A 14,619-nucleotide genomic window follows, 5' to 3' on the forward strand; every position below is an offset into this window, starting at 1 on the left:
GGACTGGGTTGGGGTACGTTCACACCTAAACCTGCATTTGGACTGATGTAAAAATTGTCAGTAGACAAAAAAACTCTGACTGAATCTTGTGCAGTTGGTTTGTGTCAAATGTTTTTTGTTTTTTTGTGGTTGTGGGTTTGGGATTTTGATGCCATTTCAAACTGTTAAATCCTTCTGCTGCTTTTAATCGATTTGCTCTCTTTATTAATGGGATGTACTGTATGTGATCAGATATTTCTGATTCCCCCATGGCTCATCGTGATGTGCTGATGATAGCAGGATGACATCACCAAAACTGGCCAATCAATAAGGTATCAGTTTGCATGACTTCATGTTCACTTTTGTTTGAGCGTAAACGGGAACCAGATATCGTTTCCCCCCCCCCCCCGGTCTGGCCCAACTGAACCAAAGCATGTGAGACAGTGCCCACAGACTCACTCCAGTTGTCTTCCGTTTTACAATAAATAAACTGATGTTCATTTGAAGCAGGTAATCAGAGGCAGTCAGAGGGCTGGATCAATAGCCACCAGTAGGCAAAATGTAAGGAATCAGATACATATCAATATTTTTAAGACCATCCTATGAGCTGTTCAGAATACCCACAATCACTCAGAAAAAGACCAAGTCCTTGTTCAGAGGACGGATTTCCTTAATATGTAATGAAGCATTTAGCAGTGCTGTTGAAATTCTCAACTACGAATTTCATCCAATATGTGGCACACTACAAAATAGTCGGGAGGCAATCTGAAATTCTAAGCTAGACCATCATCCATTCGCCAACTCCTGTTTTGTGAGTTGCTGCAGATGAAGGAATCTCGTTAACGGGCTAGCTACTGTCGCCACTTTATTACCCACTGAGAGCCTGGGGAGATCGATACTCCCGAAGACGTCTCGACCGTGCAGCCACTTGTCTCTTCCTCTGCTTTAACAGCCTTTCAAAGAAAGGGGGAAATATTGCACTTTAGATACAAATTAAAACCTACATAATACATGAAAGGCAGCATGGCAGCATAGTGGTTAGCTCTGTTGACACAGGTTCGGTTCCCAGGCCTGGCGCCTTTTTGTGCAGTTTTCATGTTCTCTTCGTGCCTGCGTGGGTTTCCTCCCACCGTCCAAAGACATCATGTTTGGGTTGACTGGTGACTCTAAACTGTCTGTAGGTCTGAGTGTGAGTGGTGGTTGGTCTCTGTCTGTCTCTGTGTGTTGGCCCTGTGATGGACTGGTGACCTGTCCAGGGTGTACGCTGCCCTCACCCACTGTGAGCTGGGATTGGCTCCAGCAACCCCCATGGCCCGTAAACGGATAAGTGGCAGAAGATGAATGAATGAATGAATGAATAATGCATGAAAGACGCATAAAAATTTTATCATCTTGCAAACCAAGCAGAATGTCCTACCCATGGGAAGGAGGTCTCAGACTTTTGGACTCAGTCGTAAGTGCAATATCTTTTCATGCTGTTTTTACCATCTCTTTATATTATCTAGTTATAATATCAAAGTAGGGGATCATTTCCGAACTCAGTCTCAACCATCAGACGTGTCATCATGTGTAACTAGACTCCCACTCTTGGCGTCATATAGCTGTAATTCACCTCAAGGTACACCACCACACACGGAGACCTACAGTGGGAGGGCGACCTGCAGGCCACAGGCATTATGGGTGGAGTCAGTATTAGTTAACTTCAAAACAGAAAATGTATTCACTTCACAATTAAATTACTGAAACCTGTTTGACATGAAGCATTTCTGACAGGAAATTACAAAATGGATGTTTTCTCTTCAATTATCAGGCTTCGCTGTCTTAATGAAGTAAACTGAATCTACTGAACTGACAGAGAATCATTACAGACCTTTGTGAGAATAATTGAGTGTCGGTTTGAATGTTTTACGAAAGGACCTTGGGGTTAAATTGTAATGAAGTCAGTTGTTTTGTTTTTGTTTTTTTTGACTAATTTATTTAACTAAAGAGAGTGCGATATAAGCACTAACTCCCTGTGGGATGAAAGCTAACCCGATCGCCCCCCCCCCCCCCCCCCCCCCCCAATCTCCACGCTATCGTCATCTCATCACACTCAGGCTCTCCTCTGGGTTTTACATTTCAATAGCTGATGACGCCAGCAGACATCCGGTGAATGTTTAAATAGGAACCTGAGTAGTAGCTGGAGAGTCATTGGAGAAGATGAGAGGGGAAACAAATTACCTCCCCATTATTCTCCTTGTTTAATATGCGTAAAAAGCCCTTCGCTTCTGCTGTACTGCCTGAGAAGGAAGCTCACACATCCACAATCCTCTCTTTAAAAGTGTGTTCGTATCGTCCTGCTTCACACCTCCTTCACTGACCTTCCAATGCTTTTCTTAAGCTGCAAATGCTTAATGGTAAGAGGCTTTGGAGGGGAATATCCCTCACTATATGATGGCTCTTCATTTTCTCTCCCTTTCAGAACCCATCCCCTCTCCCCATCTTTCACTTTCCCTCATTCCTCTTTTTATATTTTGTGGATATAGCAGCAGCTTTTACTCGGTGAGTGATAGCTTGTGTAACAGCAGAAGAAGCTTAGAGTAATAATCAGCGACATTTACACTGCGTTTCAACTAATAAGGACTCCAGCACATTGTAAAAGGAGACTAAAACTAATGAATAAAGTTTTGGTGGTGAGTGAAGGTGCTGATGGAGATCCATCTCATTAAGTAACTGAGGTTCATGTTACCTGGTGGACAAAGCTGTCTGGCTATGGCATCTCAGGTTGGAAATAGTCCTATAAATTAACTCCACTCATGGAGTTTTCAATCTGGAGACTTTCTTTCATGATCCAGAGGGGTGTTAACCACAAAGTGTATGATAGAGGACTAATGGTGAATCCAACAGTGGGGCCAGAGAGAAAGAAAGAAGCTCAGCTCAGCTGAAACTGACTGGTGCTGTGATTCCCCAACAGCGGATCCCTGGAGGGAAACGGCAGATGGGCCAACAAATCATCAGCCGCGCAAAATTTGAAGTCCATAATGTTATGTGTTCAGATGTGCCACCAACATTTGAGAGTTGTTGATTGTTCCATGAGCCAAAGAAAGCCAGACTAGTGAGTGTTTGTTGTTAGCTCGTCAGCTACAGCTGTTCATCAGCTAACCGGCCCAGGCAGTAACTGGTGACTTTCTTTTAGCATATTTGCAGATATCATGGACCATACAGTACAGGCCAAAAGTTTGGACACACTTTCCTGTTCATTTGGAGGAGATTTGAGATATCTTATAACATTCAGTGACTTAACAAGGCACTGGGTTTTGAAATGGGGCCCAACAAACTTTTTAACTCGGTTATTCATCAAATATAACTGTTACATTTAAAAAAATAAATAAATAAAATAAAAGTATGTGTTTAACTTTGGATATTTTCTGAGAAGATGGAAGACATTAAAATTAAATAATACTGTGCCATTGTTTGCTGTAACCAATGTTAATATGGGGAAGGAAAAATCTAAGTATTGCCGACAACAGCAATGTCTGCATATTCCTTTGTGGTATATGATCAGAGCTGTCTACCTCTGATCAATGAACTGGAAAACTCATCTGTGAGAAAATTAAGAAACGCAGCACAAAACACTCGTAGCAGGGACGAGCACAGGGAGCACAACGCTGAATGAAGAGCAGACCGAGTGCCGAGCTGCGCGTCGAATGCAAACCATAACTCATAATCATCTGAAAGAGAACTGTTAATGTTGCCACAGGAATATGCATTACATAGATGACCAACGGAGAGGAATGAAGTGGAGCATAAAGGATGTGTCTTCGCTAGTTGCAGAGCAACACATCAAGTCTTGTGTTATTGAAGCAGCAATAACTTCTTTGTTGAGTTTGTCATTAAGGTGTGGTCAGATCCATCGCTGCTGCGTGGTTATCTTCAACTGTTTAAAAATGATTGCCCTACAAGACCTGGTGTTAGGGTTAGGGTTAGTGTCTGTGACACAATATTCCACTCCTATATTGTATATATAAGTCTGCATCATCTAGAGTGTAATATACTCTCCCTACACAAACAGATGCACACAGAGGATCAGATGTTTGGGTGATGTGGAACAGGCCGACGTTGTTTAGAACATACTGTGTGATTCTATACCGTTGAATGCCTTCCTGCTACTTGGTAAAACAGCCAGAGGGTGCCCTATTCATCACCAGCACTTGGCCAGTTTCATAACGAATGAAAACGTCTCCCACACGTCTCACCGTATGATCGAAAGATGCCTAATGTTATAATTTACAAACACGCCATAAATGCATCTGTGCGAAAGCTTTGAAGCGTGTGCTTCAGATTGTTGAAGGTGAGGCCCCGTATGTGTTGCAGAGGCTGATGGGTAAACACAGATTTACAGTGAGGTGCGCTGTGTCGACTTTAGTCTGTGAAACAACGAAGAGCTGAGAAACCTGTCCAGCTATTAAGTAACTGGTCAGGGATCACAGGAGTGATCCGGTGCCGAGGACGGAGCCTGTCATCCGAACCATCCCTTTAATCATTAAATCAAACGTGAACGTGTGGCCGACACTTCCTTTGACACATCTACCAGTTTCCTGGAAAGGAAGCAGAGACAGATATGTTTATTTATTTGTAACTGAGTTAGCAGTTGGTGACTCAAGTCATACCAGTGACAAAACAGCCCATTTTAAATGTGCTAGTACACAAGAAACATTATTGTACTTTGAGTTTGTTTACTTCGCAAATATTTTTTTTTGCGTTTTCAGCTAGGATGCTGTCAACCTAGCAGTCGATGTTTTAATTACTTAGGAGAAAATGCACCAACTGGGTGCAGTCAGCGTTAGTCCCATGATCTAATTGGTGCATTTACTTTATTTTTTAGCATTTTCCAGACACTTCAGAGGAAATGAGTAGGAATTAACAGACCCATAAAGTGCTGATCAATATTTTCACAGCTCAACCATTTTTTTTTTTTTTTTCGTTTCTAATATTTCTGTCGGCTTGAAATGTTTTTCACTCAATCACTCTGTGTGTAGGTGTGTGTGAATGTGTGTGTGTGTGTGTGTGTGTGTCTGTTTGAAAAGGAAGGCAGAGATATGCGATACACAGTATCAGATAGTCCTTTCATTGTCAGAAACACTCCCCTCCATTCCCTTATGCCACCCATGTTGTTATGTGAGCATATCTTATACACAGGATCCCACAAATACACACACACACACACACTATATCCTGTGGCTTTGTCATAGATTTATCATCCTGAATAATCTGCGCCTTCTGGGACTTCTGTTTCTTAATGATCTGAACGGCAATCACTCTGATTTTTGTGTGTTTGTCTATGTCTTTCTGTATGTGTGTGTACATGCGTGTGTGACTTTTACTATATTATAGTGTTCCACACACCAGGAACTCACTGTACTTGTGAGCTCAGACAGCTTTAGCAAGTTCTGGTCTGGCAGAAGAGAACATTTCATGTCAATGACAGGACACCACAAAGACAGGCATACAAAGATGTGTGTGTGTGTGTGTGTGTGCGTGCTTGCATGTGTGTTTGCGTACAAGAGAAATTATTCTTCGCTCATGAAGCCAGAAGGAATCCTTAATGACCATGTCAGCATGTGCTGGCAAACTGTGGTGTTGAGTTTGAGTGGAGGAGAAAGAGATTGTCAGCATGTATGAGAGGAAGTGTGTGTGCAGCTGAGCTGGACCCTGAATGTGGGCTCGTGGATGGTGTGAGCGAGCCCAACATCAGCTCAAAGGGACACAACGATGTGTCTTTTTAAATGGCCTCCTGTTAAATAAGTGCATGTTACACTGTCCTTTTGTGCTGAGCAGATGAGATGCACGCAGAACAAAGGAGGCTGTACATCTGAGGAGGCTTCTGAAAGCTGCCCATCGAGGGCATGAGCTCACTCCATCTGCCTGTCATTGATAAAAGAGCTAGCGCGGCGACTCTGTCATGATGTAAAAGTTTTCTCACTTTCTTTAAATGGAAAGAGACAACTGCCCCCCTGTAGTGCGATGAGCGGATGGCTGTTTTCTTCGAGCTTCGAAACAACTCCAGACGAAAAGAACTGCATTAACGCCGTACACTGCGTTCCTTCTGAAGCAGTATGTAAGGGCCGATTGCATCAATCGGTTGGACTAGACTATGAAAATACAATGGCAGCCTAACACCAACAGAGGGCCTTAAGATTGCATCGTTATGCTGAGGCAGTGCTTAAGCCAGGAACAGCCGATGACACGAAGCAAAAATCTTCATGCAGTTTCTGCATTATTTGACCTTCGCAGGAGAAGATAGATACAGAGGACACCCACAGAGTGAGAGCCATCGTCGCTGGATTGCAGGATTGCATTTTTGTTACCCTCTTCCTGTTTTGGCCGCACAATTCTACATTGACTACACCTAGAAGATTTTGTGCCCGAAAGGCAGAAAAAATTGCATCGTAAAGATGATCAGTCAGAGCAAAAGACTTGTCTATTGCCACTTTGGATTTCAGTGAAAAAGACTTTTCCGTGCCTTTTCAGTACGAAGTCTTTGACATGATGCAGCTTACAAAACATGCTTGTGAGTGTGGATGAGGCGTCCTTTATAATCAGGGACTTTTCACGGTGTGTAGCTTTGTGCGATTTCTGCATATTGCAGTAAAAGCGTTCACATATTTTATTTAAAGGTCTCTGCTTTACCTGGAGAAAGAAATGCTGTTGCTGATCCATACAGAAAGAAGGAAATGAAAGGAATTAAATGCTGAAAAGAAAAAGAAACATATTCCATGATGTGAATATGAGATGAAATCATTTGTCACATCTGTCCTTAAGTATTCAAAGTGTTAATCTGAATGTCCTCTTCTCTCATAGAAGTTTTGTATACATTATGTGTGGATGCCCGAAGCAACATTTAACCCCTTTCTGACCGTGCCAAGTTCCCAACACATGCAGTATTAGTTACGAGAGGATTTTTTCTCGCATACACACATTTGTCATGACTGGGCTGGGTTTATTGAAAGTGTATTTTCAGCCAACTGCTTTTACAACTCTTGGTAGGAATGCAGATAGTTGGAAAAAAAAAAAAGTCGAGATGTCATTGCAGTGTTTGACTGGTGAAAAGCAGATTTCACTGGTCTCACTACGGAGCAATGTTTTCAATGGATCAATTGGTATCTAATCAAATCTACTCAAGGACATGTAAAGCAATACACTGTTCAGCAGATGACTTCATACTATTCCATCGATCTAATGTGTTCAGAAATACAAAGATGGAGGAAGCGACAAGTCATCAGGTGGTTGACAGACGCCACAGCTGGCGAGGGCAGAAATCAAACAAAAATGAGTAAATAAAATGAAACGATTTTGAAAGTGCAGCCGCTCTACTGCAGCTATGCCCACACAGGCCGATGCATCTAATTCAGAACTTGAAGTGACATTCAACACTACCTTGGTGAACAGCCAACAGGAACTCTATCTGCCTCTGAAATGACCTGTGATTGGCCTAAGTTTCCTATCATATCGTGTCTGGGACAGAGCCAAGAGTTGAATTACAATATGGTGGAAGGTGATAATGGAATTTGGCCCAGTGATGGCAAAAATAAATGACTGTCAGTCTATTTCTGCTAAACGTGAGCAATTCAGGCAACAAGGAATTCACGTATACTTTGTTGTGTGTCCAAAAAGGGAAATTCAAACAGACATTTTTGGGTTCAGTCTGCCACGAAGAGGATGAATATCCAACTGCTCCAAGATGAAGCAATGGAAAGGATTCTTTGAGTTTAAATTTCAAGCCCGTTTCAGATCAAATGGCCCCGTGGCTGGTTTGTGTTCGGATGCAGCAGAATTTGCTTGATGCATCTTTTCAAGTGCTCTCAGAGCAGCTGAGTGGGCCTCAATAAAGCGCTCCCCACCAGCTCGAACGCATCAGACCTAATAAGCAAATTCATCAGATTTAATTTAAACTGTGGCTCACAAGTGAAGGTGTTAACGCATTAAGAAACTGATGCACACATGAACAGATGTAATTTTCTGCCAAATTAACTAAAATGGGTTTCTTTTCCAGCTTTGTAAGGCAGCAAATACCTGAACTTGTGTACATGTATGAGACAATCTCGACTACTGATCTGATGCCATGGCATTACAAAAAAAAGAAAAAGAAAAAGAAAAAAGACAAAGATAGAACTAAGCCTGTCTGAATGGGAATTAATTATATGGCTGAGGTTAAATTCCTGGGCTACCAAGCATGTCTCATGACTAAATATTAAATTATGCATTATTATAGCAACAATATATATTTAAAAAATTCTTATACTGAAAATGATTATGATGCATGAAGTCAGAAGTTAGATGCGGTTTTTATTGTTATTCCTGTTTTATTTTTTTTTTTTTTAATCTATGATGAGTGCTGATCAGCAGAGAGGTCCATCCAAGCATGGCAAGCCCCCAGACCAGGATTCATCATGCTGAGAACTGAAGCCAAGAACTGACAATGTTCATACACAACCATTAGATTCCTTAGGCTGGTTCCATTCCTCGTTCATTTTGTTTCAGTAGTCTCCAAACGACTGTCTGAAACTGAAACATGAAGGTTAGGGTCAGACTTAAGGATAACCGAAGGTGGGTTTGGTTCATGTCTTTGAAATGCTAACTGCTGCACCCTTCTCTATCGTCTGATTAAAACATTTAACACTCTGTTACAGAACTTTCACACATTATTATTTATTATTTTGTTTTTGGCATTTCATTCATTTCACTCACAGCAGCAGGAAACCAGCTCTTCCTCCTCTCTTCTTCTCCAGCTCCTAAGCAGTCTCGGGAAAAAGCTCTGTGAGTGTGTTGACACAGTGCAGACAATAAGAGGATGACAGCATAAAGAAGAGCCTGGCTCAGCGGCAGGTTGTGGTCTCTTGAAGCTGCTCTGCTGCGTCCCTGAAAACAAAATGCACGCTGCTGCTCTGCATCGCCATTAGCCCTTGACTTTGACTTGACAAACAATTAGTCACATAGCTCAAACTTTAAACACACGATGAAAAGGTGAAATGAGAGAACAGACACCTTCCGGCAGCACCACACTGTGTGGAAGATGTCTGGCTGGGAGAGGCAATGAGAAATGTAAAAAAAAAAAAAAAATTGGAGACAGAGCTGAGCACAAAATACACTCGAGAGGCTCGACACACGGATGAAAGGGTTAGCAAGTTGTTCGAACAAGCCCTGCACCATTCTTTCATCTACTTCTCCACTCTTCCCTTCCAAAGCACCTTAAGTGTGCTATCGCCTGCAGCACTCTCTTGGGGGCTCAGGCTGATTTGGATATTCCATGCTGTCTGACTTTTCATATTCTGCCGCTTTTTTTTTTTCCAAGGATGCCTATCCAAGGATGAAAAGGGTGAGGTAGGGAGGCACGCAGAAGCAGGGATGGGACTGGGCCAGATGCAAAGGCGGAGGAGGCGAAGGAGGTAGAGGGAAGGAAATTATTTTGATTTTGATTTTGTTCATCTGAGGCATGAGTAGTTGTGTGGACAAGGTTTGCAAGTGCTTTAAAGTTTTCATTTCCAACACATCTGTGGCAAGCACAGTGTTGTCAATAAAGCAACAGGACACCATTAGTTTATTGGCATATGGACCAAAAGCAATACCTGTTTTGAAGTGTCATATTTGCTAAATTGGTGCAAAAAACTGTTTTCCTGAATAATCTCTTGAATGACCCGTCATGCTGTGGTGAAGTCGTCTTGTTAGTCCTGTTTTATTTTGAAAGTTCTAACTCTGCTCTCGTTTCAGAGCACTTGCCCTTCCTCAGGTGTCACTTGTGAGTCTACCCTGATTACCGATTGTCTCCACCCGTTCCACATTTCCCTCCATGTGGTTAAATATTGTGTGTTCCCCTTATCTTGTGCCAGAGTGTCTTTGTCTGTTGACCAGCACCTGACCCCCTTATCCATGCCCACAGATATTCCACGTAAGCTGTTGTACCTTGAGAAGAGTGATTTTTCAATTTTTTTTTTTTTTTTTTTTGTGTAATTATGTACCTTAGTTTAGGTCCTTTTTCAGCTAAAGCAGTGAGTTTCATAGATTACCTTAGATCCTCCGCTTTGTAGCGTGACTTGTTTACGGAGCATTTTGTGTCAGCCCTTTTGCTTTTGATTGTTAGCCTTTTTTTTCCTCCATCTGGAGTGATTTTTGTTTCCTCTTGTGACCTCAGCATCTAGAGCCTTTCTCCATAACTCAGAAAAGAATTAATAATTTTCATAGCCTTTGTTTTGTCACCGGTGATCCCAATACTAAAGGATTTGTTGCTCTGCTTGTGAAGTCAACTGTTTGTCAGGACAAAAAAAAAAAAAAAAAAGACAAACTTTAGAAAGAACTGTTGGTTGTCAAGCTGGCTGACAAAATCTTATAGTCTCCCACACGCCTTCGCAGTCATGATGACCGATGGGTCGAAAAATTTATCATACAAATAGTTCACTCATATTAATCAGGTATTTGAAAGGAACAAACAAAACTCTTGTAGTACACTCCTGCAAGCTGTTTATATGACATAAATGAAAATCAGAGTAATGTCCCAACCTAATGTAAAAATCTTATCTTGAGGTGCAATAACCGCCAGTCCATCACAGAGACAGGCAGAGACAACCACTCACACTCACACTCAGACCTACGGACAATTTAGATTCACCAGTTAACCCAAACATGATGTCTTTGGATGGTGGGAGGAAACCTACACAGGCACGGGGAGAACATACACAGAAAGGCCCCAGGCCAGGAACCAAACTCACAACCTTCTTATTGTGGGGAAACAGCGCTAACCACTTTGCTGCCATGCTGCCGTAATTTCTCTTGTTTCCAATCTAATTTTGTGTCACTATTCGTTAGAATCAAACTCTGGTGCTGCCAAACATCCATCCATCCATCCATCCATCCATCCAATGAAAAACATTACGTTTCAAGAAAATTACCCCGCGACACTGGCACATTTTTTCAGACTTCAGAGAGAATTAGAAGTATAGTTAGTTGGATAGATGAAGAATGAAAGCGGGGAAGAGGTGGCTGAAGGAAACACGGGTAAAAATACTTAGCCGCGGACTAAATATACTGTGAAAAAGGAAACTGATGGTGAGGCAGTGATGGAGAAATAAAAATGTGAAGAAGGTAAACAGAGGTGGTCTCCCCTCTTCCATTCCAAAGGCTCTTCATTCTGCTGTAAATTTCTCTCCTTCCCTCCCAATCATTCCTCACCAATTCCCTCCAACCCAGTTGTGCAGGCAGCGTTTTGCCAATTTGCTTCATTCTGCACCGTGACCATACTCTGCAATCCCTCTCTGCGGATGGATGAATGAATGGCGAGTGGAAAACATTTAAATAGAGAAACGACACAGGAACGGGAGGGTGGAGGGGGTTCAGAAGATGAAGCCATGTTTTTTTAAGCAGAGGGGATGGGAAATGGGAAAGATGAAAGGAAGGCTCTGCGTTTTTCGACCTTGTTGAACAATCAGCAAGCAAGGGGGAGAGTGAGAGCTGAGGGGAGTTACTTGAAGAGATGGCACTAAATTGACAGTTGTAGAAAACAAAATTGGTGAAAGATTCAAATTTACGCATTTTTGGAATTTTTTTTGTATTTTTGGAAATACAAAAAAAAAAAAAAAACATTGCTTGTCTGTTCCTTAGCTGTTTCTCTTCCTCTTGGTGCCACCAATGAAATAACCAGTGACTATAAGTCATGAATAGACAGTAGTCTGCACGCATCCGCTGCAAAGGTAAATAATACTGCTTGACTTAATCTCCACCACAATCCTGATATTTGAGCGAACCTGCTGAAAAGGTGAATCAATCAAAAGTGAAAACAAGATTGGCAAGAAGGGAGGTGCTGAGGGTACGAAGGCAATCTGTGTTGGATGTCGGTGACATTTATATATACGCTTGTCTTAATATTGAGTTGTGTATGTATTTGTGCTCCTTAAACTCATTTTGTCAATATGACATCACTACTTGGTGCGGTTACACACTTCTGTCTTGCTGAGTGAATCGTTTATAATGGCAGTGTATTTAAATGTACTTCCAACATTGTCTTGCAGTTACGTGTTTGTTTGTTTTTCTTCTTAACACCCACTAAAGCCACCACCATGACCAGAATATGTCCAGTTTCCACTTCTCATTCTCATCATATAAAGTCTTCTAAAACATTGTGTAACACTGTGTAAGGTTGTGCACTCACTCACCGCATTACCCCTTTTCTAATATCTCCGTGAACACAAAAAGGACTCTGAGGCTCTGTGTTATTGGATACTTAACTCAAACATGGGCGCCTGCTTGCTGGTGACTCCTCACCTGGTGCATAAGCCAAAGAATTGTTTTTATTTTCAAGAAGATTTTCCTCAGCCCCAACCTGCACTGCCTCCTGTGAGATCATTTAAGTCAATTTATCAGCCTCGTCTGGAGCCCCAGAAAGCCTTTGCAGCAGTTCATATTTGAAACATCACACTTCCCCCATGTGACTGGTCTTATAAGCATTATCACACCACTCTCCCCTGCACGCTGAGCTTGATGCTTCAGATTCTACATTCACAGTATAATCAAGACAATGTGGGCTGGATGATCTAACTAGCATAAAAAATGATAAAGATGTCATTCTGTTTGATGAAAACAACCGAGGAGATGATGGATCCGGGAGTATTAAATTTAGTGTTGTGCTGTTATCTTAAGTCAAAGACAAAGGTGATTTTGCAATACTCCCAGGGTAAAGCCAAAGATCTCTGGAACAAAGCTGGAAGACAGAGAAAAAAAATTGTGAAGACAAGGTGTCGATAGAAAAAGACAGCTTCTTATACTTATACTAGGAAACTAATCGAATGAGGGCATATTCTACAGGAGAAGAAAGTGGAGGAGTGAGCATCCAGCTGGGAGAACAAATGTGAGAAAGACTGACGGAGGGATGGCGAGAGAATAAAGGAAAGAGAATAGCAAGGAGGTTTGTGGCTGGGAGACAGAGCAGGAAAGACGGTGGGCCAGAGAAGTTGCAAAGATCAAAGTGTGTTGAGTTGGCTGTTGGCCTTATAAGACCGATACTTCCTGGTACAGGGCGAGAGGGAGAGATGGATTAGGAGATGAGAGGGAGGAAGTTTACAGGATCAAAGCAGGTAGCTTTTTTATTTTTATTTTTTTTGCAGTGTTTCTGTTAGTGAGTATGATCTTTCGGTATGCATTTGGAGTGTGGGTCGACTTCTGTGATGGTAACACATGATTGATGATGCTCAACTGCGCTTTAACGCAGTTATCTAATGAGCCAAACACACATCGGCATCTCAATGCATATAAACATGTAGACGAGGTCAGAAATTCAAAATGACCATTAGGCTGGGGACGAAAGGTGATTTAAGCGGCGTTGAATACTAAAGCGTTGTTGGTGCCAGAAGGCCCGGACTGACTATCTCAGAAACCACTGATTCACTGGGACTTTCACACACAGCACTGTCTAGGGATTGAAGTTTAGTTTCTCCAGGGTGTTTTCTACCATTCACACAGGCTCACCAATACTGGAGAGGAGAATCCTGGAAAAATCATGACTCCTTTGACAAGTCTTAGTTTCTGATTTGAGAAGCATTCATCAACTGTCAATGGGATGGTTACTTCAACAAGAATCTTGGTCTTGGCACTGCTGGAGCACGTCACTATGTCCGAGCGGCGCAATCAGTCGGAGAGTAAACATCATCATATCAAGCATTCAATTAGATGACTAGAAAATTGACAAAATCCATTTGGCAGTTTTCTTTTTTTTTTTTTTCCAATAAAAAAAGCAGGAAAAAACGCAAAAACCAAAAAGCACATAAATGATCATGTATCTGAGAGTGTTTGTAGCATTAAGCAGGATAAAGGTGGTTTCCCCTCAGCCAGTTTGTGGATATTAAAACAGAAAACTGAATGTTGTGAAAGTGCATTAATCAGGTGAAAGTCATGAAATGCTAAAAATGCTCGATATCTGCTAGACCTATGAGCATCTCTTTACTCATGCATCCACCTTGACTGAGGTGATGCTGTGCCTGTGTTGTATTTACAGTTTGTTATGTTGAGCTCAAGTGGCCAGAAAAAAAAAGTGTTTTACTTTGCATTTGATCATACATAACATGATGATAGATTTTGCAATCCACAGCAATGTCATCTTTTTTTTTTTTTAAACTGCCCTCAGACATTTCAGACATATCGCTATTGTAAACTTTTGTTTAAAATTCCACGAATCTTGGCACATTTGTGAAATAACTGACCTATTTTCTTCATTTGATTTTTTTTTTTTTCACAGTTTTCACAGTTTCACACTAAATGTTGGACATTTTGTGTTTGTTCTGACCATTTCCTGTTTTATTTTGAAATAAGTTTACTCGTGTGTTTGATCGTTTGCTCCGCCCTAATGTGTTTCAGCTGTGTTCAAGTCCCTGTGTGTATTTAAGTCCCTGCCTTCAGCCATGTTCTGTTTAGTTGTTCTACTCCATGCCCTGTGCACCTGTATTTGCCAGTTTTGTAAGTTTCCTTTACTTATTTTTCCCCACTTACACTTTAATTTCTGAAAATACTTTGATGCTGCAGTCCACAACCCAACATTTCAAATCCGATAACTGTTAGTTTTTCCTTGCATGGCTTCTGAATGCCACAGCCACCGCAGCTAAAGTATCTCTACAGGACTAT

The sequence above is a fragment of the Echeneis naucrates genome, chromosome 22 (assembly GCF_900963305.1).
Source record: "Echeneis naucrates chromosome 22, fEcheNa1.1, whole genome shotgun sequence".
Lineage (NCBI taxonomy): Eukaryota > Metazoa > Chordata > Actinopteri > Carangiformes > Echeneidae > Echeneis > Echeneis naucrates.